The sequence below is a fragment of the Oryctolagus cuniculus genome, chromosome 6 (genome assembly GCF_051225735.1).
Source record: "Oryctolagus cuniculus isolate XC-2025 breed Fujian yellow rabbit chromosome 6, ASM5122573v1, whole genome shotgun sequence".
In the NCBI taxonomy this organism is placed as follows: Eukaryota; Metazoa; Chordata; class Mammalia; order Lagomorpha; family Leporidae; genus Oryctolagus; species Oryctolagus cuniculus.
This window is the reverse complement of record NC_142872.1, coordinates 147,663,722-147,691,573: the sequence shown is the minus strand read 5'-3', so window position 1 is coordinate 147,691,573 and position 27,852 is coordinate 147,663,722. Positions and strand designations below refer to the sequence as shown.

Here is a 27,852-nt window from a genome sequence, read left to right as displayed (position 1 = left end):
GTGGTCATTTGAGGAGTGATCTGAGATGAAATAAAGGACCTAAGTAAAGGGTTTGGATGTCAAAAGTCGGAGGGCAATCTCTCCTAAAGAAATTAAAAGCACAAGATGAGTGAAGCTATATGGAAAATGTGATATGAAGAAAAAAGTTTAATTTTTAAAAAGAGTTGACCTCTAAGAACGTGTCCATAGCTCTCCGTTGTCTTTGATGGGTTTGGAGGTTGGTGGAGGTGGCTGCTGTGGATTGTAGGACTGTTTGAAGAAGAACCTGGAACAGAAATCCAGTTGAAAAATTGAACTTTAGATTCCACTAAAATGTATCTTCTTATGTGGCAGAAATTTTCTTGTGCAGTAATTCTGTGACATGGGCTGATCTGATCATAAAGAATATGAAACTAAAGTATAAATCAAGTGATTTACTCCAGGTCATACTGCTAATTAAGAATAGTGCAGTAATTTAAACTTAGTTTCCACATTCCAGGGGCCTGTTTGTTTTGATGAGCCCAGAGTTGTGTTGTAAATCTGATGAGTTACTGTGTTCTCGCTGGGGTTCCATTGAGGCACACAGACTGACCATGCACTGGAAGTTATGGAGAGGCAGCAGCTAGGAATCCCTCCATGCCCTCACTTCAGTAGGGCCATTCTTGTATAATGGAAAGGGACTGTGACTGAAAACTAAAACAAAACAAAAAGCAAACGAGAAACATCAGAGTTTGCGTTCTAGTTCTGTCTCTTCACTTTCTACTTGCTCTTTACCAAAAGAATCTTACTGATAAAATGAATTGATTCCCTTTGTTCTGTAGTTCTTGGTGTAATACAAAGGCCACATAAGACCATGGAAGTTAAATTAGTAATGAACAAAACACCTCATGCATAACTAAATTCTATTTAATATTTCTCTTTGTCTAATATATTTATTCTCATTTTTTGAAGCTTTGTATCTCACCCAGCCCCATATTTCCTAAGCCCAGGTAGAATCAGCTGCTTTCTTTCATGTTTTGACTGCACTCAGAACCTCTTTTAAAGACCCAACACTTAAAAAAGCCTTGACCTCAAATATATACATAGGAGAGGATAGAGCCAGCTCATCCCTGCATCCCCAGTACTTAACCCAAAGCTTGGGATATAAGAGTTATTCAATGAATAGTTTAGAATATATTTGTGAATGCATATAATTTATGATATACTGTAATTATTTTGTATTGTTCTGTTTAAACCTTCAGGAAGATGGAAGTTATGAATCCCCAGAAATCTGAAATAAATATTAAAAGTTAAAAAAAGCTCTTCTACATAAATTGAAATTGAACATTTCTATTGCATATAAGTAATATATTTTATTATTTTTAGAAGATTATTGGGCTGGCTTAAACCTAGCGGCTTAAGCCACAGCCTACAGTGAAGCATCCCATATGGGTGCCAGTTTGAGACCTGACTGCTCCACTTCCGATCCAGCTCTCTGCTATGGCCTGGGGAAGCAGTAGAGGAGGCCCAAGTCCTTGGGACCCTGCACCCATGTGGGAGACCTAGAAGAAGCTCCTGGCTCCTGGTTTCGCATCGGCGCAGCTTTAGTTGTTGCGGCCAATCGGGTAGAGAACCAGTGGATAGAAGACCTCTCTCTCTCTCTTTCTCTTTCTCTCTTTCTTTGCCTCTCTTTCTCTCTATGTGTAACTTTTACTTTCAAATAAATAAATTAATCTTTAAAAAAAGATAATTTATTTGAAAGGAAGAGTTACAGAAAGAGGGAGAAACACAGAGAGCACACATCTTCCATCTGCCGATTTACTCCCCAAATGGCCAGGATGGCCAATGCTGGCTCAAACTGAAGCCAGGATCCAGGAGCTTCTTCCCAGTCTCCCACATGGGTGGCAGGCACCCAATACGTGAGCTGCCTTTTGCTGCTTTCCCAAGTGTATTAACAGAGATCTGGATCGGAAGTGAAGCAACCAGGACACAAATCGGCACCCAAAGGCAGTGGCTTACCCCACTAGTCACAATGCCAGCCCCTATTTTACATAATATTTAAGCTGCAGTATAATTTTTTTCAAATTTTGTCATGTAAATTATATTCTTTGTGTGTCTGAGAATTTTTCAGTGTTGATTTAGCAGAAAGATTTGTCCAAAAAAATAAAGTCCTTTAATCAAAAGAACTATTTACTTAAGTACAGAAGTCAAGCATAAAAGCTCTGCAAACTAGCGAATGATATATTTTAATATTAGCTGATTGTTTCAGAGAAACAGGTGATATTTACAGATTCAAATTATATGCTATCAAAGCAAATATTTCATTTATCTGAAGCAGAAAAAAGCAATCGTGATAAAAAAAAAAAAAAAGATGACAACTGTAAACGTCCCCTCTTTAGCACAGTGAAGGAATTTAGTGTCCAGAACCCAGTGGCCCATGACATCAACTGTAGCATGTTCCTAAAGTGCTATGATTGATCAAAACAGGAACCGGCAACAGAGTTGCCCTCATGGGCAAAACTTGGCAACTTTCCAAGAGCGACTACTGGAAAACAGCCCAGGGCAGCAGCAGGCTCTGGCAACTGTTAAACTCCAGCTGGGACTACAGCCTCAAAACCTGCACAGTAATTAGGAATTATGATGTTTCTCCCTTTTGGAACATAATCCTGAGATATCCCTTGAGTGAGTCTATCTGAGGTCCCACTGATGGTTCTCTCCACCCCTCTTTTGGAATCCAGAGGATGCTGTATCACAGGCCACCTGCTTCAATGACCCAGCATTGCTGTTTCTTTGGAGAAAGACAAGTCCTTCATGTGTCTCAAATCTCTCTTGGCTGCAGGCTGGAGTGGAGTGAAGTAATGGCCAGTGCTGATTTTCCCTTCTTTGACAGTTTGCCTAGAGGGTAACTACACAAGGCTGTTGAGCTAGTCTTACTTGTGTTCAGCTCCCAGATCTGCTATCCCTTGCTGGGAAAAATTTCTTTGGCTATTTTGAGCCCATGACCTAATATATACACTAAGGAACAGGGATCCTAACCGTTCAGGGATACTGTGGGAATTAAGTGAGTTATTCCACACAAAGTTCTTAGCACAATGTCTAGTGTACAGAAAAGTACAGAGTGAAAAGATGGAAGAATCAAGAGAGAAGAGCAATTTCAGGTGAATGAGAATTGCACCGTGGGCTCTGTTCTGTGCATGGTACTCTGACCCAGTGTTGCTTTGTCAGCCACACCAGTGTGTTGATGGAATGATCATCTTCGATGCCCTTCAACTTAGGTAAAACAGGGTAGTTCCTCCAAAAGCTGAAGAAAACACACTGATGGAAGCAGTAGAAGGACGTTGTGGGAAAACAAAGCCTGGGACCAGGAATCTTGAAGTCTAAATGCAAAAGGAATCTACCATGAACTTTTTTGTGGGGGCTGGAGTTGTAGCATAGCAGTTTGGGCCCTGGCCTATGACACAGGCATAGAGTCTGGGTTGCTCCACTTCTTGGGCCCTTGCATGCACATGGGAGACCCAGAAGAAGCTTCTGGCTCCTGACTTTGGCCTGGCCCATCCCTGCCCATTGGAACAATTTGAGGAGTGAACACGTGGATGAAAGGTCTTTCTCTCTCCCCACACTCCTTTTTCTCTCTGTGACTCTGCCTTTCAAATAAGTAAGTAAATCTTACTAAAAAAATCTGTGGACCTGGAGTAGTTACTTAATTTATGGGCTAGATTTCCACTGTGGCAAATAAAGAGTTTGGGGATGCTGGCCGGCTTGCAGATCCTATTCTTTGGAGCCCTAGGATTAATGCAGGACTCTGCTTCAGGGTCAACTTTGGGAACAGGAGAGCAAAGAAAGAGAGCTGGTGGAGAGTTCTCTTTAAATTGGTACAAAAAAGGGAGCTTGGCTGGTTTGCTTTTGATCTCTTTGAAGTATTGGTGACTGATAAGGGTTTCTTGGAAAAGTGAATCTTCTTCCTTAAACAATGTTTGAATAGTGCTGGACTAGATAGTAGCTGTAAGATTCTTTCTGGATTTAAAAAAAAAAAAAAAAAACTTTAGTTTTTTTTTTCAGCTACATAAGTTGTGGGGTCCAGTTCAAAACAAACATATGGAACCCCTTGTTCAGAAAGCATTACAAAGGCCCTTTTAATTTTTTTCACAGCCTCTCCATCCCTGTCTCTCTCTCATAGAGATTTTAATTTTCTGTTTAATGTTATGTCCTATTGGGTACAAGAATATTTGAGGGGAGGATAGACCCTCACAGGTGCTCAACTCACCACCTATGACTCAGCGGGCAGGACACAAACGTCTAACCCCAGCGCACCTTGCACCCATATCCTGCTCCAACTGCAGGTGAAGGACTGGGTGGAGGCAGGGATGATGCACCCCAGGGAGGCAGCAAGGCTGCACTGCATGTGAACCGAGGCCATAAGACCTGGTTTATGTGCCATTGTCCCATCAGATTTCACTACCAAGCACCAATTCAAAGACAAATTGTTTGGGTAGGCATTTGGCCCAGTAATTGGAATGCTCTCATCCCCTATCAGAGTACCCAGGTTCAAGTCCCAGATCTGCTTCTAATACTGTTCCCTGCTAATAAGCACATTGGGAAGCAACAGGTCCCTGTTATCCAGGTGGGAACCCCGTATGGGATTCCTGGTGCATGGCTTTGGCCTGGCCCAGCCCCGGCTATCACACATTTGGGCAGTGACTGAGCAGTTGAATGATCTCTCTCTGTCTTTCAAATAAATAAAAATAAACTTAATAAAAATCACTAATAAACAGGCAAAATTACTAAGATTTTTCAAGATCATGTCTACAGATCATTAAATTCCTTTTGGTTGTGGGGTCTTTTGTCACTGTACTAGTAGCATGCTCATGAAATTGATCCTGATTTTAACATCAATTGTCTCAAAATAATTCTTCTAAATTAGTGTCTGGGTAGCTTTATTGCAAACGACTACACTAAAGACACCAACACAATTTAATTTTATGGCCATTTGTCGAGTTTTATCAGATGTAAAAAAATAAAACAAAACAAAATAAGCACAGCAACAAATAAAACAACTATATAGTATAAGAGCAACTACTGTTGCTAAGTAAACCACACAACGTGTTAATTAAGATTAACATGACTCCTAACACCCACATTCTTCATGGTTCTCCCTGGAAAAGTTTCTCTCTTTCACTTTGTTCCTCACCATTTTCTCAGCTAACTACCCTCACGTTGTGTTTCTGTTCTCTCTAGTTCTTTGCTAGTGAGCCTTGTTTCTGCCATCCTGTTCTCTTTCCCTGTTTTTCTCCTGTGGACTAAACAATCTGAAACCTGGCTTGTCTCACTGGGCCCTGACCCATCTCTCCCCAGGAATACACATCAATATTACCCGCCTTTGATCTATTGTTCAGTTAGACCCTCATTAATCTCCTGGTTGATAGGCCAACCATTACAGAGTTACATTTGCCAATGTATACATTTACCTTGAACACTTAAGGAAGAAGGAAACCCCATATGCTTGAAATACAAATACAGATACAATTGCAGAGGAGGCTATTTTTCAAAACATGTCTTGATTCAACCAATACATGTGCAACAGCTCATATGTGAGTCCTAGTTATCTGCAAATAGGCTTATCAAGCCTGTCCAAATGGGAATAGACATTTAAAGCTATTCAAAACTAAGAGACTTATTGGCTCTGACTTCAGATACATAGGATAAACAAATCCTGCTCAAACCAGTTCCAACTCAATCTCAGACACAAGATTAAAGTCTAAACTGCTCACATATCTTCCCATTGGAATCACTAACAACTTCTGTCAAAGTGCATGCATATTGAAGTCGTTGGGTGATGGCAGGAGATTGGATCCTGCAGTACTTATCCATTTTCAAAGCGTACCTTGTATATTTTCATCATTTAGTCAAATGCCAGCTGAATCTATTTGTTGGTAAATAAGATGGTTTCTATACATGCATTTTAATATTACAGGCACAAAATATTGAAACTTTAATGCAAGCCTTCATTCATTTTTATTGGCATTCATAAGTAAATTTGATTTAAATTTTTCAAATACAGCAATTAGATACTAATCAAGTTTAATTTTACTTTCATAATCTGAAAAAATTAATGATTGATTTATCAAAGTACAGAAATATACATAACATAGAATTGATAAACCAAATAATACACAATTATTTGATAAATAATAATAGAGAAAATAGCCATGCTTAACAGGATTCTTTTGCATTTTTTTTCAATTCTAGATATCACAATGTTTTCAGAAATATGTTCTACTCATAATAACCAAAGATTCTATTTTGTGTGTATATTTTGTTTTTTCATTTTCTGTTGTTTTTCTGAAAAGAATACTTACTTGCTATTTAAAAGCAGAATAAATATTTTTCACAGGGGCTACTGAGCACTCTATTGGATATAGGAAGATAAAATAATTGTGGCTATAAATGCCAAACAATCTATGAGATCCTGAAATTTATTTCATAATACTTGTTACTATAGATTTTAATAAGAAAATACATGTTTAGTTTCCCAAACATGGTGGCTAGCACCACCTAAACCCTTCCTTAGTCATGAAAAATTAGAGATTAAAAAAAAAAAAACAACTGTGCACTGATGCAAAGCATCAGAACTTAACAATGCAGGCTGGTTGTCCTCATGTCAATAGGAGTCTCTACATATTGGAAATGCAATATGTGGAAGATTAGAGACATTGTGAAACTCAAGTGCCTTTTATCTCTATGAGAGCAATGAGTCTGAAAAGCATTTGGGAAGCCATATGGCTGGTGAGAGGACAGATGTAATTTTACTCTTCACCTTGCATGTTCTACCTGTGTATGGATGACTGAATATATCACAGTTTATAAACTGCTACATCTTACACACAATTAAACAAGGAAATTAGCTTCTTCTGTATTTAAAAAGGGATTTGTGGTTGCCAAACTCTGATTCATTGGAAGACTCTTTAAGTAGTCTACACTTTGTTTATCCTATTTGGGGATAAGTGTGAATCTCTGTTTATTGGGAACTCTATCATAGATTTAAAATTAAAAAAAAAATTAAAAACTAAAAAATTTTAAGTGACAAAAAGAATGATACATTTTTTTCAATTTTTAAAAGTTTTTTTTTTTTTTTATTCTTTGAAATGCAGAGTGACAGAGAGAAAGGGAAAGACAGACAGAGAGATATTTTCTCTGCTGGTTCATTCCTCATGTGGCCACAATGGACAAGAGCTCCCACATGGGTTGCAGGGGTCCAAGCACTTGGGCTATCTTCTGCTGCTTTACCTGGTGCATTAACAGGCAGCTGAATGGAAAGCAAAGAAGTTGGGACTCAAACTAGTGTTCAATACAGGATGTCATTGTCACAAACAGCAGCTTAACCCACTACAAACAATCCAAGCCTGAGTATATTATTTTTAAAAAATTGAATTAAAAAATGTGATGGATTGATACATGTATTGAATGTTGAAGAAGTAAATAAAATTAGCATATTCAGGGCTGGTGCTATGGCTCACTTGGTCAATCATCCGCCTGCAGCGCTGGCATCCCATATGGGCACTGGGTTCTAGTCCTGGTTGCTCCTCTTCCAGTCCAGCTCTCTGCTGTGGCCCTGGAGGGCAGTGGAGGATGGCCCAAGTGTTTGGGCCCTGCACCCGCATGGGAGACCAGGAGGAAGCACCTGGCTCCTAGCTTCAGATCGGCACAGTGCGCCGCCCCTAGCCGTCATTTGGGGGATGAACCAACGGAAGGAAGACGGTTCTCTCTGTCTCTCTCTCTCTCATTGTCTGTAACTCTACCTGTCAAAAAAAAATTAGCATATCCATTTGTACACATGTCACATTTCATGATGAGACATTTGAATTTCACTCTCAGCAATTTTAAAGCAAGTGTTATTATCATGCAACATACCCTAGTACCTAACAAGGAACTGCCACTAAGTGAATGGACTTTGGTATTGCACCATTTTGTGTTCAGCCCCGACTTTGTCAGTTATAAATGTATGACAATTCAAATTATTTAATGTCTCTGTACATCAGTTTCCTTAGCTATCAAATGGAGACAATAGAACTACTATCTGTGAGGGATTTTGTTAGTGACATGAGAATAGAGCTTAGCAATTAGTAAACCTACAGAAAATGGTAACTGTGGTTACTAATTTTATTCTTTTTATTTATAATTATCTAATCTTATTTTATGGAGTATAACACATCTCCCAAAAGGAATAGGAAAGTCACTATAGTTGCCTGCTTATTGTTCTAAATACTAGTTTTTAATTCCTTACAACAATCTTTAGGTATAAATCTAGACAACTTTACCTTTTCTTTTAAATTCTTGCAAATTATTCTAATTCTCACCATGTGCCAAAAAATAAGTGAATTTATATTGTACAAAGATTAGGCATAATAACACTTCAGAATAGTATTTCTAAGTACAAGTACAGAAATAAAAAACGTAAGTTTTGTGTGGATTTCAGGGAAATTGATCAATATTTAAAAGAATAAATTTAGGATTTTAGAAAAGAACATTTTATTCCCTTATTATCCTATAGAGAATCTGATTTTCTCTTTTTATCTCTTATTTCCTTATATTTTCTGTATATTGTAGAGATTAGAGGAATGTATTTTACAAGTATTCAAACCTTGTTAATTTTCTTTAAAATTATGTTCACGCTTATATTCTTAGAATTGTATATGTGAGCTACGTTGACTCTGTTCTCTTTGTATTAATATTACGTTAATATGAAAAAAAATCAAGAAAAATATCATGCTCATCTTTGATACCATGAGCATTTCTACTAAAAAAAAGTTATTTATCCAGAGTTGTCAGAAATTTATAACAAACTTGAACACAGTTTGTACCTGTTAGGATTCAATTGCATTAACAGGAGCCACTATCAACTGTAGCAGAAAAAGACCCTATAAAGACAGCAACTAGACTCTGCGTAGGTTACCCATGTGTGCTGGTTCAGTCCTCACAACCGTTCTAGGAGTGAGCAGTTACCTCGTTTAACAAAAGGGAAACCCGCAGTTCAGAGAGCTGCCCATAGTGACACATGCACTTAGCTGCCATGACTTCAACTCAGGATTTCAACCCAAGCTTAATTGTCTTTAAGTACTGAGGGAAGGTATTCACCAAATTCCTGAACGAGCTGGGAAATCTGTGCTTGCAGGATTAATACTACACAACTAACTTCTGGAAGAGTCTGCTTCTGCCACAGACAGGAGCTGGGGAGTTGGATAACTACTGGCTCCAGGGTAATAGTGTTATTTGTCAAGAGACAAGTAACCACTTCTAGAATTACTGTCTCCAGAGTTAAGTTGTGTCTACTACACGGCCCAGACAAAATGGGTGTCTTGCCTTCTACTGCTTTTCTCCACTCTTAACTCCATTTGGAATTCAATTCCATTGCCAATCACTGCACTTGATTAGCACAAAGAACTGAAATTACATCTGGAACTGAGTTATTAAGCCTCTGAGACCAGAAGACACACCCAAAGAAAGATGGGAAAGATGTGGAGCGAGCCGATCTCAAGTCTCATGCAAATGCTTTAATAGAAGACATTTTCCTTTGCTTCAGCATTTTCCCACTATTCCTAGGAAGTATTACTACAAATCAAATGATGTCGTGTGAGAAATTAAAAAGAAAAAAATTATAAATGATTGTAATAAGATGTTTCATTTCCTGTGTCCCTTTCTATCGAGTTTCAGTGACAAATAGACTCTAGTCTTGCAGAAAGGGTCCTAGTAGCTATGATGGCCACAAATAATACGATTTTCTGCCTTTCTATGGCACAGATTGATAAATTCTGTGTTAGATAATATTTAAAAAGAGGAAGGTGAGGGTAAATTGGGTGGTTAATTTAAAGAGCAAACATTACAAAGCTCTTCAACTATATGCTCATCAGATGAAAAGCCATTGGTTTCTGCTCTTAATCTGTAGTTCTCAACAAGCAGTGTGTGTCACCCCATTCCAGAACATTTTTAATGAACATCACTTGGCACCACACAGATTTAATGAAAATTGGAATTTCCATTATCGGAGCCAAGAATCTGAAATTTTTAAAGACTTATTCATTTGTAAGGCTAAACTAGAGAGAGAGAGAGAGAGAGAGAGAGGAGAGAGAACACACATAGAGATTTTCTACCCACTAGTTCACTCCCCAAATGCCCAAATAGCTGCAACAACCAGAGAATTCCAGAGACCAGGAATGCCATTGTGTCTTCCACATGGATGGCAGGAACCTAAACATTTGGGTTATAATCTTCTGCCTTCTCAGGGGAATTACCTGGAAGCTGGATTAGAAGTAGAGTAGCCAGGACTTGAGAACCAGCACTCTGGTATGGAAAACAGGCACCACAAGCAGCGGCTTAAACTGCTGTGCCAGAGCACCAATTCTAAGAATCTGAATGTTTAGATGAACTTGGGTCTTTAATATAATACTTTCTCTGCATGAACACTGATCCGGATATTCCATGCTACAAGCACTCATTCACATTTCAGATGAGGACGTAATTGGTGTTGGTAGGATGGATAATATTGTACAACACATCTTCTTAACCTTGCTTTTCTCAAAGTGGGTATGAGAGCAAATATGGCAAATGAAAATAGAATATAAGGGCAGGCATTTACACAGCAGTTAAGACACCCACATTCTTAGACATTAGAGTCCCTGGATTGGATTCTTGCCTCCAGGCCCTGACTCCAGCTTCCTGCTAATGAAGACACTGGGAGACAGCAGTAATGATTCAAGTGCTTGGGTCCCTGATGGAGGCCTGGATTGAGTTCCTATCTCCCATTGTGGGCATTTGGGGAGTGAACCAGTAGATGGACACTCCCTATTTCTATCACCTATTTCTCTTTAAATCTCTCTATCACCCTATCTCTGAAATAAATACAATTCAAAAAATTTTATTTAAAAAAATGGAATGTGAACAGATCAGAACTGAGCTTATTGAATAAGCAGATGTTATTATTTAGCTTTTTTAACTTAATCATTCCTTTTAGCTCTGTTCACTCACAAAAGGATAAAGTCATTTTCTTTTTTTTTTTTTTAAGATTTATTTATTTATTTGAAAGTCAGAGTCACACAAAAAGTGAAGGAGAAAGGAGAGGCAAAGAGAGAGAGAGAGAGAGAGAGAGAGAGAGAGAGAGAGATCTTATATCCTCTGGTTCACTCCCCAGTTGGCTGCAACCACCGGAGCTGTGCTGATTGGAAGCCAGGAGCCAGGAGCTTCCTCTGGGTCTCCCATGTGGGCGCGGGGATCCAAGGATTTGGGCCATCTTCCACTGCTTTCCCAGGCCATAGCAGAGAGCTGGATCGAAAATAGAGCAGCCAGGACTTGAACCGGAGCTCATATGGGATGTGACACACTGCAGGCGGCGGCTTTATCTACTATGCCAAAGCGCTGGACCCCAAAGTCGTTTTCTATGTGGGGAAGGACTGCCTCATTGGCACAAGCTCCTTTCATCATGCCATTTAAATGACTGATGCATATAAGCAGGCATTGTGCTTCAGCAGCATAACAGGTTAAGCCACCGCCTGCAATGCCAGCATCTTAGATGGGTTCTGGTTTGTGTCCAAGCTGCTCTACTTCCATTCTGGATCTATGCTAATGCACTTGGGAAAGCAGCAGAAGATGGCTGAAGTCTTTGGGCTCTGCACCCACTTAAGAGACCTGATGAAGCTCCTGGCTTTGACCTGACCCAGTCTTGGCCATTGGGATCATTTGGGGGAATGAACCAGCAAATGGAGTATCTCTCTCTCTCTCTCTTTCTCTCTCTCTCTCTCCCTCTCTCTGTAACTCTTTCAAATAAACAAATCTTTAAAAAATTGACACATATTTATGAACACCTTTGATATTTTGATACTGAAGGACAAATACCTCAACATGCCATTTTTATCTTTAACTTCATTCTCACCTTCAAGGAACATGAGTTTGATATTTAGTTCCAGTACTTCTTTTTTAATTGAGGGCATCTCCTGTGGAGAAAACTGGAACATTCTTTCTAGTTCCCATTGTAAGCTCCCTCCCCACTATGTACCAGATACCTATAGTTCCAGGAAACAACGACTGAAATAGTGAATCTAGAAAAAAAAGAAAGAAAGGTGATACAAAGTGATGAATGTAGTTGCCCTAGAAAATACCAAAACTGACCAAGACTCCTTGTTGCGTTGTGGAGTTAAGACTGGGTGACTGGGAACCATCTCTCACCTGTTCCCTGGAGAAATCTTCACTGTGTCTTGGGTTCTTCTACACCCTTGTGAATACTCTTCAATAATTCAAAGGCACACAGACTTAATATGTCCAAAACATAATTTTTGGTTTTTAAATCCTCTGAGTTTATTCCTTATTCCATGTGCCTATATCTACAAAATGTACACTGTAGACCTAGTTGCACAAACAAGAATCCTAAGATTCAGTGTTGATACCACTTCCTCTCTCACTATCCCAGCATCCATAGACAGTCTGTGTCAAATCCCCAGTATTTGACATCTCTTATATGTTCATATTTGCCCCCTCTATCTTGACCAAGACCCTGTTTTTATCTGTGCTTTTCTTCCAGGTAAACTATAGTAAGAGATTCTTAACTAGTTTCACTATACTTACTATACTCTCTACTTGTCTCTCTCCTTTTTGCCCATCAACCAGAATGATTTTTCCAAGCATAAACCTGGTCAATCATTTCACTCACCTTAACATTTTCTTTAGTATTTTCCCATTGCTCTCAGAATAGTGGGAAGGATTTGGCTTTTGCTAAAACTAAAACAAGCACATGTGATTTTGCCAGTTACTACATGTGTGTTGAAACCAACTTTCACCACTCTTCCCTTGGCAGACCCTCTGTAACCACTAAGACTTTCTTCAGTTTTATATACTCCTATAATTACCCCTAACTACAGGGTCTTAACTCATCCTGATTGACCTGTGCACAATCTTCTTCCCTTTCACTTTCCTCAAGTTCTACCTTCCCCCAGATTGCAATTCCATTTCCCTGGAGAAGTCATTGTTACAGCAAATCTTTATTATGTGCATTCGTAGCACCATGACTCTCTTCCTTGTCACAGCCATGCTCTCATATCTGTTTATGTAGCTATTGACCTTCTGTCTAGCTATATAATTTTCCTTGAAATGACAACGATTATATTTTTCCTAGTTCTGGCAGTGTGTTGGGCAGATATCAGAGATTCAATAAATTGTTTTGAATGTATGAATGTTGCAGTTGAGTTTTGAGAATGTGAAGGGTTTAATTTTATATTTCTCATGTTTTCCCAACAGTCACACTGAACTAGTGCTGATTTAAAGTGTGTTACAGGAAATGGAGTAGACTCAAACATTTTTTGTCATCATTATCCCCTTTATTCAAAACATTCTGAGATTTGAAATAACTGATCACAAAACCTGTCTTATGATAAAGGCAAATTCTCTAGCTACTTATTGGTTAGGTCTGAACAATGCCAAACATCTGCATGAAAATGTTAAAAGTTAGCTCTATATACAGCTATAAATTTTATAAGCATCTGGTACTGTGGAAATATTTATTACCTGGATCTTAGCAAATTATGTGAATCCAACATTACTTTTCGTGAATTTTTTAGTCAGTAATGGTTACTGAACCTGTAGCTACTGGCTTTTCATTGCCCAGTGATTCTGCAACTGTACCACAATTTTTAGATGCCAGATATCTACAACACATCTAATTCTCTCATCTCCTAAAAAATAACATTCCTGTTTTGCAAATGAGGAAATTCAGATTCAAGTTCATACAGACAGCAAAAACCATGACTAGTATTGCCCTTAAATCTGATTCCAAGATTTATGTCAGGTTTCTTCCACACCACACATCGCCTTTAACTTGTTTTTTAAGGAGCTGAAAAGAGAATTAGATAACAAAAAGATAATTCAAGAGTATAAGCTTTTTTCTGTGTCACTCCCTCTAGCTCATATTTTCCCTTATTCCTTTTCCATCTTTTTGTTTGTCTGTTCTAATTCTGAGGAATCACAGAACCTGCAATTTTTTATCCAACATCTATTTACTTACCAGGTTGTATGTTCTATAAGGAGAGGGACTCATAAGCTCTCATCAACACCACAAATCTTAGAGCATTTGCTCTGGAATGAATTGTGAGTATATTTCAGAGCCTTCTCATTTGTTGGCAATATTCATCCTTTAAAATATTACTATATAAGAATATATATGTGAGACCCTTAAAAGATTGGTGGACTTGATCTCTTTTTTGAGCATGGTTAACTGAGGACTTCATTTCTTTAGGGAGATGTGAAATGACGAATCAGATAACCCATGTTCCATTCACAATATTGTGAAGTGTTACTGTTGAGAGGGGCCTCAGGCATGATCTAGTCTGACTCCAGTGAGAAATAACCCAGTGGTGTATTTTTGTAAAATACTTGGCTTAGCCTTAGTGCACCAGCCCTCAGAAGCACATCCCATAGAGTTGCAAAAATCCCAATGTAGATCAACTGCTGAGCTTTCTTCACAAACTTTGCACCACTTGGTATCATTGTAACCTTCAGCAATTCTGTAATCAGTAACCACCGGATGCTCGTTACAAAGTGCTGGAATTGTGCAAGCCTTGCTGTCACCACAATGTAACTCTCCCTCCCCCCTATCTGGGCAGTGCTGGTATGGGTACCTGCTCTTCTATTACCCCACCCCACCTTAGGCACCTGCTGGGTCTGCATTGTACTTCCCATGTTGCTTGGCCAGTGAGGAACCCTGCCTGGCAGGGATAAAATAGCAGAACTTCTGAGGGCAGTGTCTTTAAGGTGAACTTATTTTCTACACTTTTTAAATTACAAGGAAGACAAGGGAAACTGGCAGATGGAGAAGCTGTACCCAAGTTCATACGGCAAGTTCTATCATTATCACCTTCTAGGTCTTTTTTGGCACTGAAATATTTCTCCAGGGAATGATTAACAGAGAAAATAAGTTCCATTTACTCTGACCACTGTTACCCAAGAAGCTGACTGTTGCGGGCCACAGAATGCATTTCCTTTATTTTTAATTCCAAAGGGCCTCTTCCACAAAGGACTGGATTTATGACAGCATGTGAGCAAACACCAGGCCCTGGGGCATTTTTTTTTAAACAAGTGTTCAACAGGTTGTGTCTATGTAATGGAGTTAATTCAACTAGGGCCAAGTTGACCCACTGGCAATTTTTATGACAAATGTCTCATTTTTCACTTACCTCCAGACCCCAGAAAATATGTTTTAATAACATTTGCAAGTTCTGCCACACCAGGGGCGAAAGAAGCTTCAGTTTTGACTTCTTTGGCAGAGAGCTCCCACTGAGATCTAGAGACCTACTTCCAGCTCCCTGGAGGGCTTTCTTTTCCCTGACTTTAATGTATTGGCCTCGTGTTCTACAACAGCTTGAAAACATTACAGAGGCACCCAGCCAGGAAGGTGTCCCAAAGACAGGCTCCAGCTTTAGAAGTCGGTGACGAAAGACCCCAAGTGCACCCTGGAAACAATCACCTGCAAGATTCTGCTTCTTAAGTGGGCGTCAAAGCAAGCCCTCCTGCACTGTAATGGCAGGCTGGACTGCAAAATTACAACCTCACAAGACACAAGCGTAGACGTTGGGGATGGTGTTAACTGCTGGGTGTACTATGAACTCGGATGCATAGAAGCCAAAGCTCTGTCTACATCCAGGGTGGCATTTCTCTCTACTGTTGCATTTCTCAACAAGGGCGATTTTACCCTTTAGGGAACATTTGGCAATGACCAGTGATATTTTTTGTTATCACAGCTGGTAGCGAGGGTGCTACTAATATTTAGTGGGTAGAGGCCAGGAATGTTGCTAAACATCCCACAATGAACAAGACGGCCCTCCACAACAAAGAATCATCTGTTTCAGGATGTCAATACTGACAGTGTTGAGAAACCCTGATCTAGAATTAACCAGGCAAGCAATAAATAGATTGAAAAGATAATTCAATAGATTTAATCCCAATCAGAAGGCCTATCTAAAACCCCTACTTGAACTATATGAATATAGACTTTTAAAAAAACTCTGTTCTTCAGTTTCTTTGTAAAATAAAAATAGTAATACATGCCTATAACTAGTACACAGAGGGTTCTCTATAAATGCTAACAATTATAACTAGAAGAGTACAAAATATTTGATCCCAAAGCTTTATTCCTGTTCACTTTTATTATGTTATGTACAATGAAATTAATTTATCATTTGATATCTTGTTATATACCTCATTTTAAGTGTGTTATCTTTGTATTGTATACCAATTTTCTAAGTTAGATCTTATTTTAACAAAAATGTAAAACACAAAATGACTTATCTAAATTTGTCAGATTAGCAGTGACACAGCCAGGGCTAGAACATTTTGTCCTTTAAAACCCATTCTTTTATCCACTCTATGGTGCCGGTAGACTGTGTATTTCTTAGGTTTCCTTTGACTAGAGGCACTTTTCACTGATTTGCAATGTTGTCTCTCTCTCTGATCAGTGGGAGACCTGGGGCAGGGATGATCTGTCACACACATATTACAGTACTATGTGTATCAAACCTCGAGTTTGTGGCACCGTTTTGGAAGTGGTGGCTGCTCTTGGCAGCTGATGGAAGGTATAGAGATTCAGAATTTTAGATATCTCTTGTTCTATGAAAGACAGAAACCACAATCACATAAGTCAGATTTACATATGTGAAAGAATTTTGGTTGCAATTAGTGGTTAGTTTCACTGAGAGGCAAAAAGAACAGACTGGAACAGTTAAAATTTATTTGAGGAGAGTGAAGGGTTAGTATTATCTATACCATCAAAAACCATTAAGCAAGGTGCCATGCAACCCTGAGACAATCACATGTAGATTAGCATGACATTTAAATACTTAATTTAGAAAACAGTTGCCATTTTCTTTCATGCTGTGAACAGCAAACTTCAGTCTACTGCAGTGTCTTGTTTTCCTAATAGATTAGTTCTGAGTCTTCTGTCCCACTCTTAAAGGAACAGAAAGAAAAGCCACAGATTAGAAGGAAATATTTGTAAATCACAAACACGTTAAAGGATATTTGAATAAAGGATTGATAATAGACTTAAAACCAGTATATTTAAAGAACTCTCAAACTTGGAATTAAAAACAAACAACTCAATTAAAAATGGGAAACAAGCTTGAAAAAAAAAAAGACTTCACAATAAGCACTTGCAAAGATCATTAACATCCTTAGTTGTCAGAGAACCGCAAATGTAAACAATGTGATACTACTACATACATACTAGGAAGTTTAAAATAGTAAGATTGACCATACTAGTGTTGATGAGGGTGCCGAAGAACTTGAACTAGTACACATCAATTTGTAGGAACGCAAATTGGTGTAATTGTTTTCAAAACTAATTCACATACAAGCTCAAGCATACACATTCCAGATAGTCTACCCATTTCATTTTTAATATTTACCAAAAAGAAATGAAATACTATGTCATAAAAAGACTTTTGTATAAATACACATGACAGCTTATTTTGTATTAGTCCAGACCAGGAAATATCTAAATGTAATGAACAGGTGACTAGATAAACCAATTGCTACATATTCATGCAATGAATACAATCAATCAATAAATGAAATCTTAACACATACAAGAACATAAGTAATCCTTGATACACTTGGGAAATAAACCACACACAAGGAGTACACACTACATAATTTCATTTGTGTGTAATTCTAGAAAATATCAAATAAATATGGTGACAGAAAACAGATCACTGATTCCCAGTGAGAGGGAGGAGGTAAAAACTATTAAGAGTCACAGTGTAGATTTCGGGTGATGGACATATTCGTAAGTTTAATTGTGGTGATGAGCTTATGGGTGTATGCCAATGTTAAAACTTACCAAATTGTACACCTGTTCTATCTTTTTAATTTTTACTTTAAAATCTTTCAAATAATGTAGAAAAGTTCAATGAGCACATATAAACTTAACAATGATTAACATTTTGACATATTCACTTCATATGTAGTTATTATCTACCCCAGTACCATTTTTATTAAAAACTGGGGAATTTATTGTTGTTATATGATATGCAGGCTTCATGACAAAGATCACAAGTGATTAAAAAAGGTTATATTTTTATGGAAGGGTACAAATCAGTGAAGACAACATTTACAAATATCTAATACCACATAATATGGCACCCACACATTTGTTAATACTATATAAATTTTAGTGTGTGTATTAAATTCCATATATGAGATAAATGTGGTATTTGTCCATACTTGGCTTATTTCACTTAGCATAATAATCTCCAATTCCATTTTTTTTGCAAATGTCAGGATTCATTCTTTTTTTTTGGCTGAGTAATATTCCAATGCATATACCACATTTTCTTTATCTGTTCATCCAATAGTGGATATCTAAGTTGATACCACATCTTTGCTATTGTGAATACTGTTGCAAAAACACAGAAGTACAGATGACACTTTTATGTGCTGATTTCACTTTCCTTGGAAATGAAGTGGAATAGCTGAGTCATATGGTAGATCTATGTTTAGTTTTTTGAGGAATTTCCATACTGTTTTCCATAACGGCAGTGCTAATTTGCATTCCCACCAACAGTGTATTTCATTCCCTTTGCTCTACTTTCTTGCCTGAATTTATTATTTTTGACTTGTTGATAACAGCCATTCAAACTGCAGTGAGATGATACATCATTGTGGTTTTTATTTGCATTTTCTTGATGACCAGGGATACTTAGCATTTTTTCATATTTTTGGTCATTTGTACTTCTTCTTTTGAAGAATATCTATCCAGATACTTTACTCATTTCTTAATTGGACTACTTGTTTTGTTGTTTCTTAACTTCTCATGTTCCTTATATATTCTGGATAGTTTTTTAAATTTTTAATATATTTAATATTATTTGTAGATCAAATCTAAGAACATAGTGATATTCCCTCCTCCTCCCTCCCTCTTCCTCCTACCTTCTTCCTTCTACCTATTTTCCTGTCTTTTTCTTTTAGTTTTTGAGACAACATATTTTAAATTTACACCACAGTAAAAAGGCTTAATACTTCACCGAATAAGTTTAGCATGTAAAAAGCAAAAACAACAAAAAAATATAGACAACAGCTACAAACAATAATTGAATGTATAAATGACCATTTCACCCATATACAGCTTTTTTGTCAATTAGTCATTCATAATTTCTTTCAATGAAATAGGAGTGATGACAATGTAACATCTAAATTTTCATGTGTGATTATAAAATAATAAAGTTCATTAAGACTTTAAGTCATTTATTCTCAACAGTTTATGCACAAGTATAATTTTATATAGATTGCAATATAAATAATTGTACATTATATTTTTTGTTCCCTATTAGTAGCCACAGATCAGGGAAATTATATGATATTTGTCTTTTGTCTGGGTATTAATCTTCTATCAGATGCATAGTTTGCAAATATTTTCTTCCACTCTGTTTGTTGTCTCTTCACTCTGTTGTTTTCTTTGCTGCTGCTTCCTATATACCTTTAATATGCATGTTTTAATGTATACTAACATATACCCCAATAAATCAATTACAAAGAAATCTGTACTGTACTTGTTAAATATTACATGGTAGTATTTATATATACATTCATTCATACAGGGCTATTTAATGTGACATGTATCAACATATAGATTGCATTTCTCTGATATGTTGCAAGGTCACTTTCTGTTTTTAACTTTAATTCTTTAAAGAAACTTCTCTGAGTCAAGATTTCGTAAGAATAAGCTCAGTATCTCTTAAAATAATATTAGTGAAGATTGGTGCTATGCATTTGTTGAATTTGACTTGACATCTTGTTAAAATCTGAGGACAAAATTTAGGCATGTTCTTTAATCAAATGTAAAAAAGCCTGTGGGTGTGTCAAGACATACTTCATGATTTGTTAGTAGAAGTAGAAATTCAAAACATAAAATGTCTGTATTTTCTTTTTTAAAAAAGATTTATTTATTTATTTGAAAGTCAGAGTTACACACAGAGACAGAGAGAGACAGAGAGAGAGAGAGAGGTCTTCTACTGCTTTCCCAGTCCAGCAGAGAGTTGGATTAGAAGAGGAGCAGTCAGGTCTTGAACTGGCACCCATATGGGATGCCAGCTCTTCAGGCCAGGGCGTTAACTCATTGCGTCACTGCGCCACAGTGCAGGCCCCAAAATCCCTGTATTTTCTTTCTTTTTTTTTTTTTTTTCCTTTTTGACAGGCAAAGTGGACAGTGAGAGAGAGAGGGACAGAGAGAAAGGTCTTCCTTTTGCCGTTGGTTCACCCTCCAATGGCCGCCGTGGCCGGCACATCGCGCTGATCCGAAGCCAGGAGCCAGGTGCTTTTCCTGGTCTCCCATGCGGGTGTAGGGCCCAAGCACTTGGGCCATCCTCCACTGCACTCCAGGGCCACAGCAGAGAGCTGGACTGGAAGAGGAGCAACCGGGACAGAATATGGCACCCCGACCAGGACTAGAACCCGGTGTGCCTTTGCCGCAAGGAGGAGGATTAGCCTATTGAGCCATGGCGCCAGCTCAAAATGCCTGTATTTTCACATGAGATAGTTGCAAGACACTTTCACAATATCCTGATATACTCATGTATTCAGATATGCTATATTAAAAGATAGATTCTCTCCCTCTTTCTCTGTAACTCTTTCAAACAAATAAAATAAATCTTTAAATACAGGAAAGCAATATCAAATTATCTATGTGCACCATACTTAGAATGGTAACATCAATATCTACTAGGTGGAACTAAAATTCTGCATTTGAAAACCCTGAAAATATGATCAAGAAATTATTAGCTACCATTCTACCATCACTATTTAATGAGTTCCATCTCTTCCTTCATTTAATGTGTATGAATTAGAGAATGTGTGAATTAAAGAAGTTGCATAATTCTCTCCAAAACACACAGCCAGTAAGTGTAGATACAAGCTTAAGATTCTGATTCTGATGCCCAACTTTTTGTGTTCGTTATTCACCTAATGTCTTTTTAAGATCATTTTAAGACATTGAAATGCACTAATAGAAAGTCTAATTCTGAAGCAACGCAGTTGATGTCAAGTACTATAATTTTTTATCTTGGTCAGAAAAGAAATGTTTTTTATTAGTCATGGGAAGTAATTCTAGCTGTTGACACATCTCAGTAACTAACTACTATAAGTGTTTAATTTTTACTTGCTTTGTAGATTGTAGCATGTTGGAGCTGGAGCAGCTGCTTGGGGTAGTCACTTAAAGATGTGGCCTCCTGTCTCTGTGTAATTCCCCTCATCTCCTGTGTTCTCAAATTGTCCCAAGCATGCTCTGCACTTGGCTGGTCAATGAAATAAGGGATAGACATTGGAGGACTGCTTGACCTTTTTTATGGGCCTAACCTGGATATGATACTCATCACTTCACCCAGAAATCAGTCCTATGGCTCACTTGACATCAAGGTTAGAAGGAAATATGGCAGTGTTTCCAGAAATAAAATTAAACAAGATGTAGTGAATCCACAGCAATGCTTATGCCATACATTACTGTTGTTTCTTCACATAGAATTGGTTGGAGCATAAGGCACTGGTGCCCAAAGAAATAGAGCAATAGGGCCACTGAGTCAGAGCCCTTCTGCTGAGGGCTGGAATTGTGCTCTGAAACTAACTTCCTGTGTGATTCTGTAGGCACGTGAGCAGTTGAAAACTGTTACCCTAGAGTTCATCAAGATCCAAGTCAATAAGAACATAACTGAGGAGTGAAGATATTTATACCAATCTTGAACCTTCAGATGACCCTAATTTATACTTCATTAGATCATCAGTAAAGGCAGGTGCAGTACACTTACCTCTGTTTGGAGAGTCTATTTCAGACCCACTCAGCTGAAGTAAATGAGGCAATAAGAGCCTAAAATTTAAGGAAGTCCTTTCTTTAGTTCACACAAGTGCAGAATTGGCATATAAAATACTACAATAATCATTTAGGAACTGAAAGTGAGTGCCTCCTGAAAATTTAGCCCGAGGTGATACTTTTCTGTCTTCATATTCAATCCAGCCCATCTGACTGCTCTTCATGCATGTCTTCAGTTAATTATTTAATTAATTCATATAGGTAACCTGAGTTCATTCAACCAATGTATCTCTCCCTCTCGCTATCAACTACCATCCATATCCAGGAAATCAACAGTTTGTGTGCTCTTTTATTAGGACAAAGGTTTAAAATTGTATTATGTACATCTCCCTCATAGATTTTAATGACAATGTTTATAATACCATAATATGATGTTTATCATCTTCTAGCTGCCATAAACATCTATTTTGTGCTGACAAATTTGTAGACGAATACATAGGTTATTCAAATAATTGTATTGTTAAGTGCATAATGATTGGTGCTGACAATATAGAGTAAGAAACACAGATTTACTTTGGGTACATAGTGATTGTGAAAGACTTCTCCAAGGAAGAGATGTTGTAGCAGAGACCTGAAACACGAGAGTGTATAAAGAATACAAAATTATGAACGAGAACATCCAGAAAGTGAGAAATGTACATTCAACAGCACAGAGGTGGGATGAAGAAGGCATGTGTAAGGATTGAAAGTGGGCCTAGAACTTGGTGAGCAAAGTAGAGAGTGGCAACAAATGTAGCCAGAGACTTTGGCAGGAAACAGATGAGGCAGGACTTTGCAGGTCATGGTGAGGTATTTGGATTTTATATCAGATACACAGGACAACTTTGGGTAAGTTTTAGATAGACCTTGGTGCCATATGACCCAGCTTCCTTCAATTCTCTCCTGGGAATTTTCTAAGGACTTTTGTTCCCACACAATCATGTGGGTCTTTCTCCTCCTGGTCATCTCATCTCATTTAGAAACCTCTTATAACTGAGTTCTTGAGGGAGGCAGTCTTGAGATTCAAACATACATCTGTGTGAGGAGTCAGGAATCCCAGGGATCCATGGGTTGATTGCCCGGAGAGAAAGGCTGCAAATGCTATCTGGTCAATGATTCAGATTAGATATAGATATAGACTGTGTGGTCACATTGGACCTGGTAGAGATCGTAATGGTTCCAGTTCTCTGGCCCAGTACCATGCACTGGATTGGAACCTGTGGGGTGAGGATTTGACAAAAGAGATGAACGAACTTTGAGCAAGACACAAATTGTGCAAGATAAAAGCACAATTAGTACAAGACCATTTCAGGGACAGGTGACAAAATGTGCATAGTTAATGGCAGAAGATATAGATTTCGTGATGCAGGTAGCTTATACAATCAAGGTATGCCATTTAAAGAAACAAATACAAGGTTATGAACACAAAATAAGCAAAAGGTGAACATTTATTTATGATGTGGAGAGGAGCCATAGTACATTACAATGTATAAAAAGTTGACGTTTATAATATAAACATTATCAAAACAATTTTAAAAAAAAACTACTTGAGACAGAGGGATGGAGGGAGAGAGAGATGGAGAAAGACAGAGAGTAACCATCCATTGGGATGGGAGCCAAGAACCCAGTCCATGAACCAATTACTTGAGCCATCACTGGCTGCCTCCCAGGGTGTACATTAATAGCTGGAATTGTGAATAAAGCCAATATTTGAACCCAAGAACAGTGATATAGGATGTAAACATCTTAACTGCTAGGTCAAATGAACTCCCCCATAAAATATATTTTTATTGATTGTCATCCTCTCCCCTGTAATTCTTTTTTTCTGGATTTTTTGGTGATGCACTCTTTAATCACCTATTCATAGGACATTTTTCTGGAAGAACATTTTAGTGAAAGGACATTTTATAGAGAGAATAGAAAGATAACTCAGCCTTTATTCTGTCATAATATCAAAATTTGCTTTCTGCTATTAATAGTTTGTACAAAATAAATGACTTCACTTACAAACATACTACCTATTGTAGAATTTTTCAAGATTTTGTCATTATATAGAATTATGATAGATTTCAACTTTGCTGATTTACATCAAAAATCAAAAGTACATATGGAACTTTTATAATCACCTTTGGCATATCATCAAATATGTTTTTAACAGAAAACAGGTCTACTTTCTCTAGACTTTGATGAAAACCAAATGTTCTTCTTATAATTTTACAAGTTTGAAAATAGAATTTTCCACAGATTAATTGCATAATTCTAGATTTGAATCCTCAGGAACCATTAAGTCAGATAGTCATGAGCATCATGTCACAAAGGTATGTTAGTAAGCATATGGGACAATAGCAATATTTCTAGAAGCTATTCCTACAATGGTTATGGCTGGAAATACATTAGTTATAACACAGACATAACTACAAATCATATATATTTATTCCAATAAATGTAAAGAGTCCTTCAGTTCAGCCATCCCAATATGCTTTCAGCCACTCCAAGATGACTACACACAGGGTACACATGGCATGCAGGAATTCATGGAAGAAAAAGATGGTAGAGTTTTCTGATTGTCCTTTAAAAACATACTTCAAGGCATAGGATCATGTGACACATAGTCCATTACAATGACAGAGTACAAATGTCTGCAGGTGAAGGAGTGGGCATTTTTCCCCTTTTACATAAAATAGAAGATTTTTCCAGTCCTAAGGTGATCAAAGAGGGCAACACATCATTTTGGAATTGGGAGGACTGGGAAAGAGTATTCTTTAGAGATTTTATTTGTTTATTTGAGAGGTAGAGTTACAGACAGAGAGAGGGAGAGACAGAGAGAGAGGTCTTCCATCATTTGGTTCACTCCGCTAATAGCCACAGTGGCTGGAGCTGAGCTGATCCAAAGCCAGGAGCCAGGAGCTTCTTCTGGTCTCCCACATGGGTGCAGGGGCCTAAGAACTTGGGCCATCTTCTACTGCTTTCCTAGGCCATTAGTAGAGAGCTGGCTTGGAAGAGGAGCAGCCACGACAGGAACCAGCGCCCATATGGGATGCTGGGGCTGTAGGGAGAGGCTTAGTCTACGAAGCCACAGTGCTGCCTCCTGAGAAAGAATATTCTTGACACAGTTACCGGCACTTCTCAAAAGTCCCAAGTGACATACAGTATGAACTATCTAGTTGTAAACTCATGGCACCCCAGGGAGAATGAGAGGCATTCACCACGAAAGAGGATGTGTCATGAGAAGATGAGACTCCCTTCTCTTTCCAAGGCCTTTCCCAGAAATTCCTGGGTGATGGGCCTTGGGTCTGAACTATGGAAAATGCTATTTTTACTAATGTTAAATTTAAAAGCATGGGAAATTTGGGCAATGTCTACTTCATTTCCAAATTCAAGAACCATTGTGTGCTCTGTACAAGACGAGTTAGACAGTATCAAGTGACCTGATATCTCATCTGCAATGTCATATGGGACATACGGTATTCCTTGGATCCAGTCATCTCTCTAAAGGCCACCAGACACCCGTACATTGTTGCTATTGGCCAAATATGAAATTAAGAGTCACACAAAGGACAGGTGATTGTAGCCTTACATATGACCAAGTCCTTGTTTTCAGACATCAAAAGTTCTACAACTGCAAGATGTACTGCTTCATCAAGTTTGTAGATGCAATTCCCAAGGAACAATTCTGAGATCAGGTCAATCTTACTTAAATTGTAGTTATAGTCCTCACCCAGACAGATCTTTCTTTCCAATCTTCTTATCACCCACTAATAAAAGTGCTTTTGTACCACTCACTGTATCTAAAAATGTATCACATTTTATGTCTTTATGTCACAGGCCAATTCCACCGTTTCTAGCTATTTGTCATTATGTTGGACTAGGGAAAAACTTCCCCATTTATATATAAACAGGAGGTATTCCCAGAAACATTAATGTGGAGAATAAAGAGCCCGATAAGAATGAATAAAAAATCATAGCAAGAAATTTAAAATTTGGACAGAATTTTGGTCTTAAATTTTCTTTCCCACCAGATTGTCTAACATTTTTTATCATTACTGCACAACTGTATTAGCATTTTCTAAGCATATACTATGGACCAATTGCTTGACCTGTATAAATCATTCATTTGACCTTTAGGACAATCTTGCTAAATAAATCCTATTATTAAATCTACTTCAGAAAGGCATAAAATAAGGCTTAGTGCTACTAAAACTAAAAAGCAAGTATATAAATAAATAATGTGCCTACCTTGTTCTGAGCCATATACTACTGGCACTAAGCTTCATTCTTTCTCATTTTTCTTTAAAGAAGTTTTCCTACAGTGAAGAAGACATGTAATCATAAACATTCTATAAATATATATTTTAATTGACCATTTATTTCTAGAGTACTTTGTGAGCTCTCTAAGTACTTGAAATATAATGCTCAAAACAACCACATGAAATAAATAAATTCCATGTGTAGAAGAAGGAATGGGAATTTGGAAATGTCTAAGAGCTTCCAGCAAGGTGCTAGAAATAGATTCGGAAAGTAAACTCATGACTGTTTGCCCTGAAAATACATTCTCAGAAACACACCACTAAACTTACAGTCATTAAAATGTGAGCCAGATATGCATTCAAAGGTACTCTTTGGGGGCTGGCGCTATGGCATGGCAGGTAAAGCTGCTGCCTGCGGTGCTAGCATCCCATATGGGCACCAGTTCAAGTGTCAGCTGCTCCACTTCCAATCTAGCTCTCTGCTATGCCCTGGGAAATCAGTAGAAGATGGCCTGGATTCTTGAGCCCCTGCACCCATGTGGGCGATCTGGAAGAAGCTCCTGGCTCCTGACTTCGGATTGGCACAGCTCCAGCCTTTGCAGCCAACTGGGGAGTGAACCAGCAGATGGAAGACTCTCTCTCTCTCTCTCTCCTCCTCTCCTTCTATGTCTGTGTAACTCTGACTTACAAATAAATATTTTTTTTTAAAAAACTACTCTTCAATGCTAACTTAGAGCTCAAACATTTCTTTCCTTTATTTACCTCCCAAAAGACCATGCTTGTACTGAACTGCACTAGGCAGCTATACCACACACTCAACATGTGAATCTAGGCAACGTAACTAACCTCTCTGCATAGATCATGCTAGTAGCTAGTTCATAAATTATTGTCAGGATTAAATGACTATAATGTGGAAAATACTTTGAAGACTGCATTATACATAGTAAGGACAAGCTTAGTGTTGTAAAGAATGTCTAATTCATGAGGACTATTATACTGGTGTCTGTACAGACAAAACGGTGATGCATAAAAAGTTCTCTATTAATATTGGATAGAAGAATATACAAGTGTACTTTAAAAGTTTGTGGGAAACAGAATTAAAAGATGATTTACTTTGAGGCAAGGATTTTGAAATCCATGCACAAGTATGATACATAGAAAGTCTGACTTTCTATGCTTCACCTGCTGTCCTCTTGGGATGCCCTACTCCATGCATTGCCTTAGTAATAGCTTCATCCAGGTGTAGCCCAACAGCACCTCCCTCAGCTGCAATGCACAGTTCTCACTTTCTATCTCTGACACAATGGATAGTGGAAGTATCAGGATATTGTGTCTCTGACACAATGGATAGATGGAAGTGTTAGGAAATTATCTTCCCACGTGATGACTCCTAATCAATGAGGAATGAAAGCTGGTGGACAAACACTTCCTTCTTCTATTCAGGAGATCACTCCAAGAATTGCTTCACACAAGGGTGGGAGGAGATGACAGTGGCTAGAGCTCCTAGGAATCAGTGATCCAAGCTTCTGGAACATCATAAAGGGAAATGAGTCCCCATGCTTGTCTTATGAGGCTCTCTTATTCTTGGTGCCAACATGTTTCCCACTCCATCTCGTATATCGTATGGAGTTAAGTAAAGCAGAAGAGCAGAGAAATAAAAACCATTGGATCACGTATCACACAGATGGGACCTTGTTTGCCTTGGCCTAATATGACCTAAGCAATTTGCCTCCAGTAAGAAATTTACCCAATCCAGCAAATAAAGTTTGTGCATGAGAACTC

At 38.0% G+C, this 27,852-nt stretch overlaps 1 long non-coding RNA gene across 1 annotated transcript in view; it reads right to left on the bottom strand.

The window, feature by feature from the left end:
- Nucleotides 1-21,777: 21,777 nt before the first annotated feature.
- LOC127490613 (uncharacterized) overlaps nucleotides 21,778-27,852 on the bottom strand; it is a 46,308-nt gene continuing 40,233 nt past the window's right edge. The window contains exons 2-3 of the long non-coding RNA XR_016234954.1: nucleotides 26,060-26,127; nucleotides 21,778-21,841 (exon numbers count right to left, since the gene is read on the bottom strand). This is a non-coding gene — a long non-coding RNA (uncharacterized LOC127490613). The remainder of the gene's footprint in view (nucleotides 21,842-26,059; nucleotides 26,128-27,852) is intronic.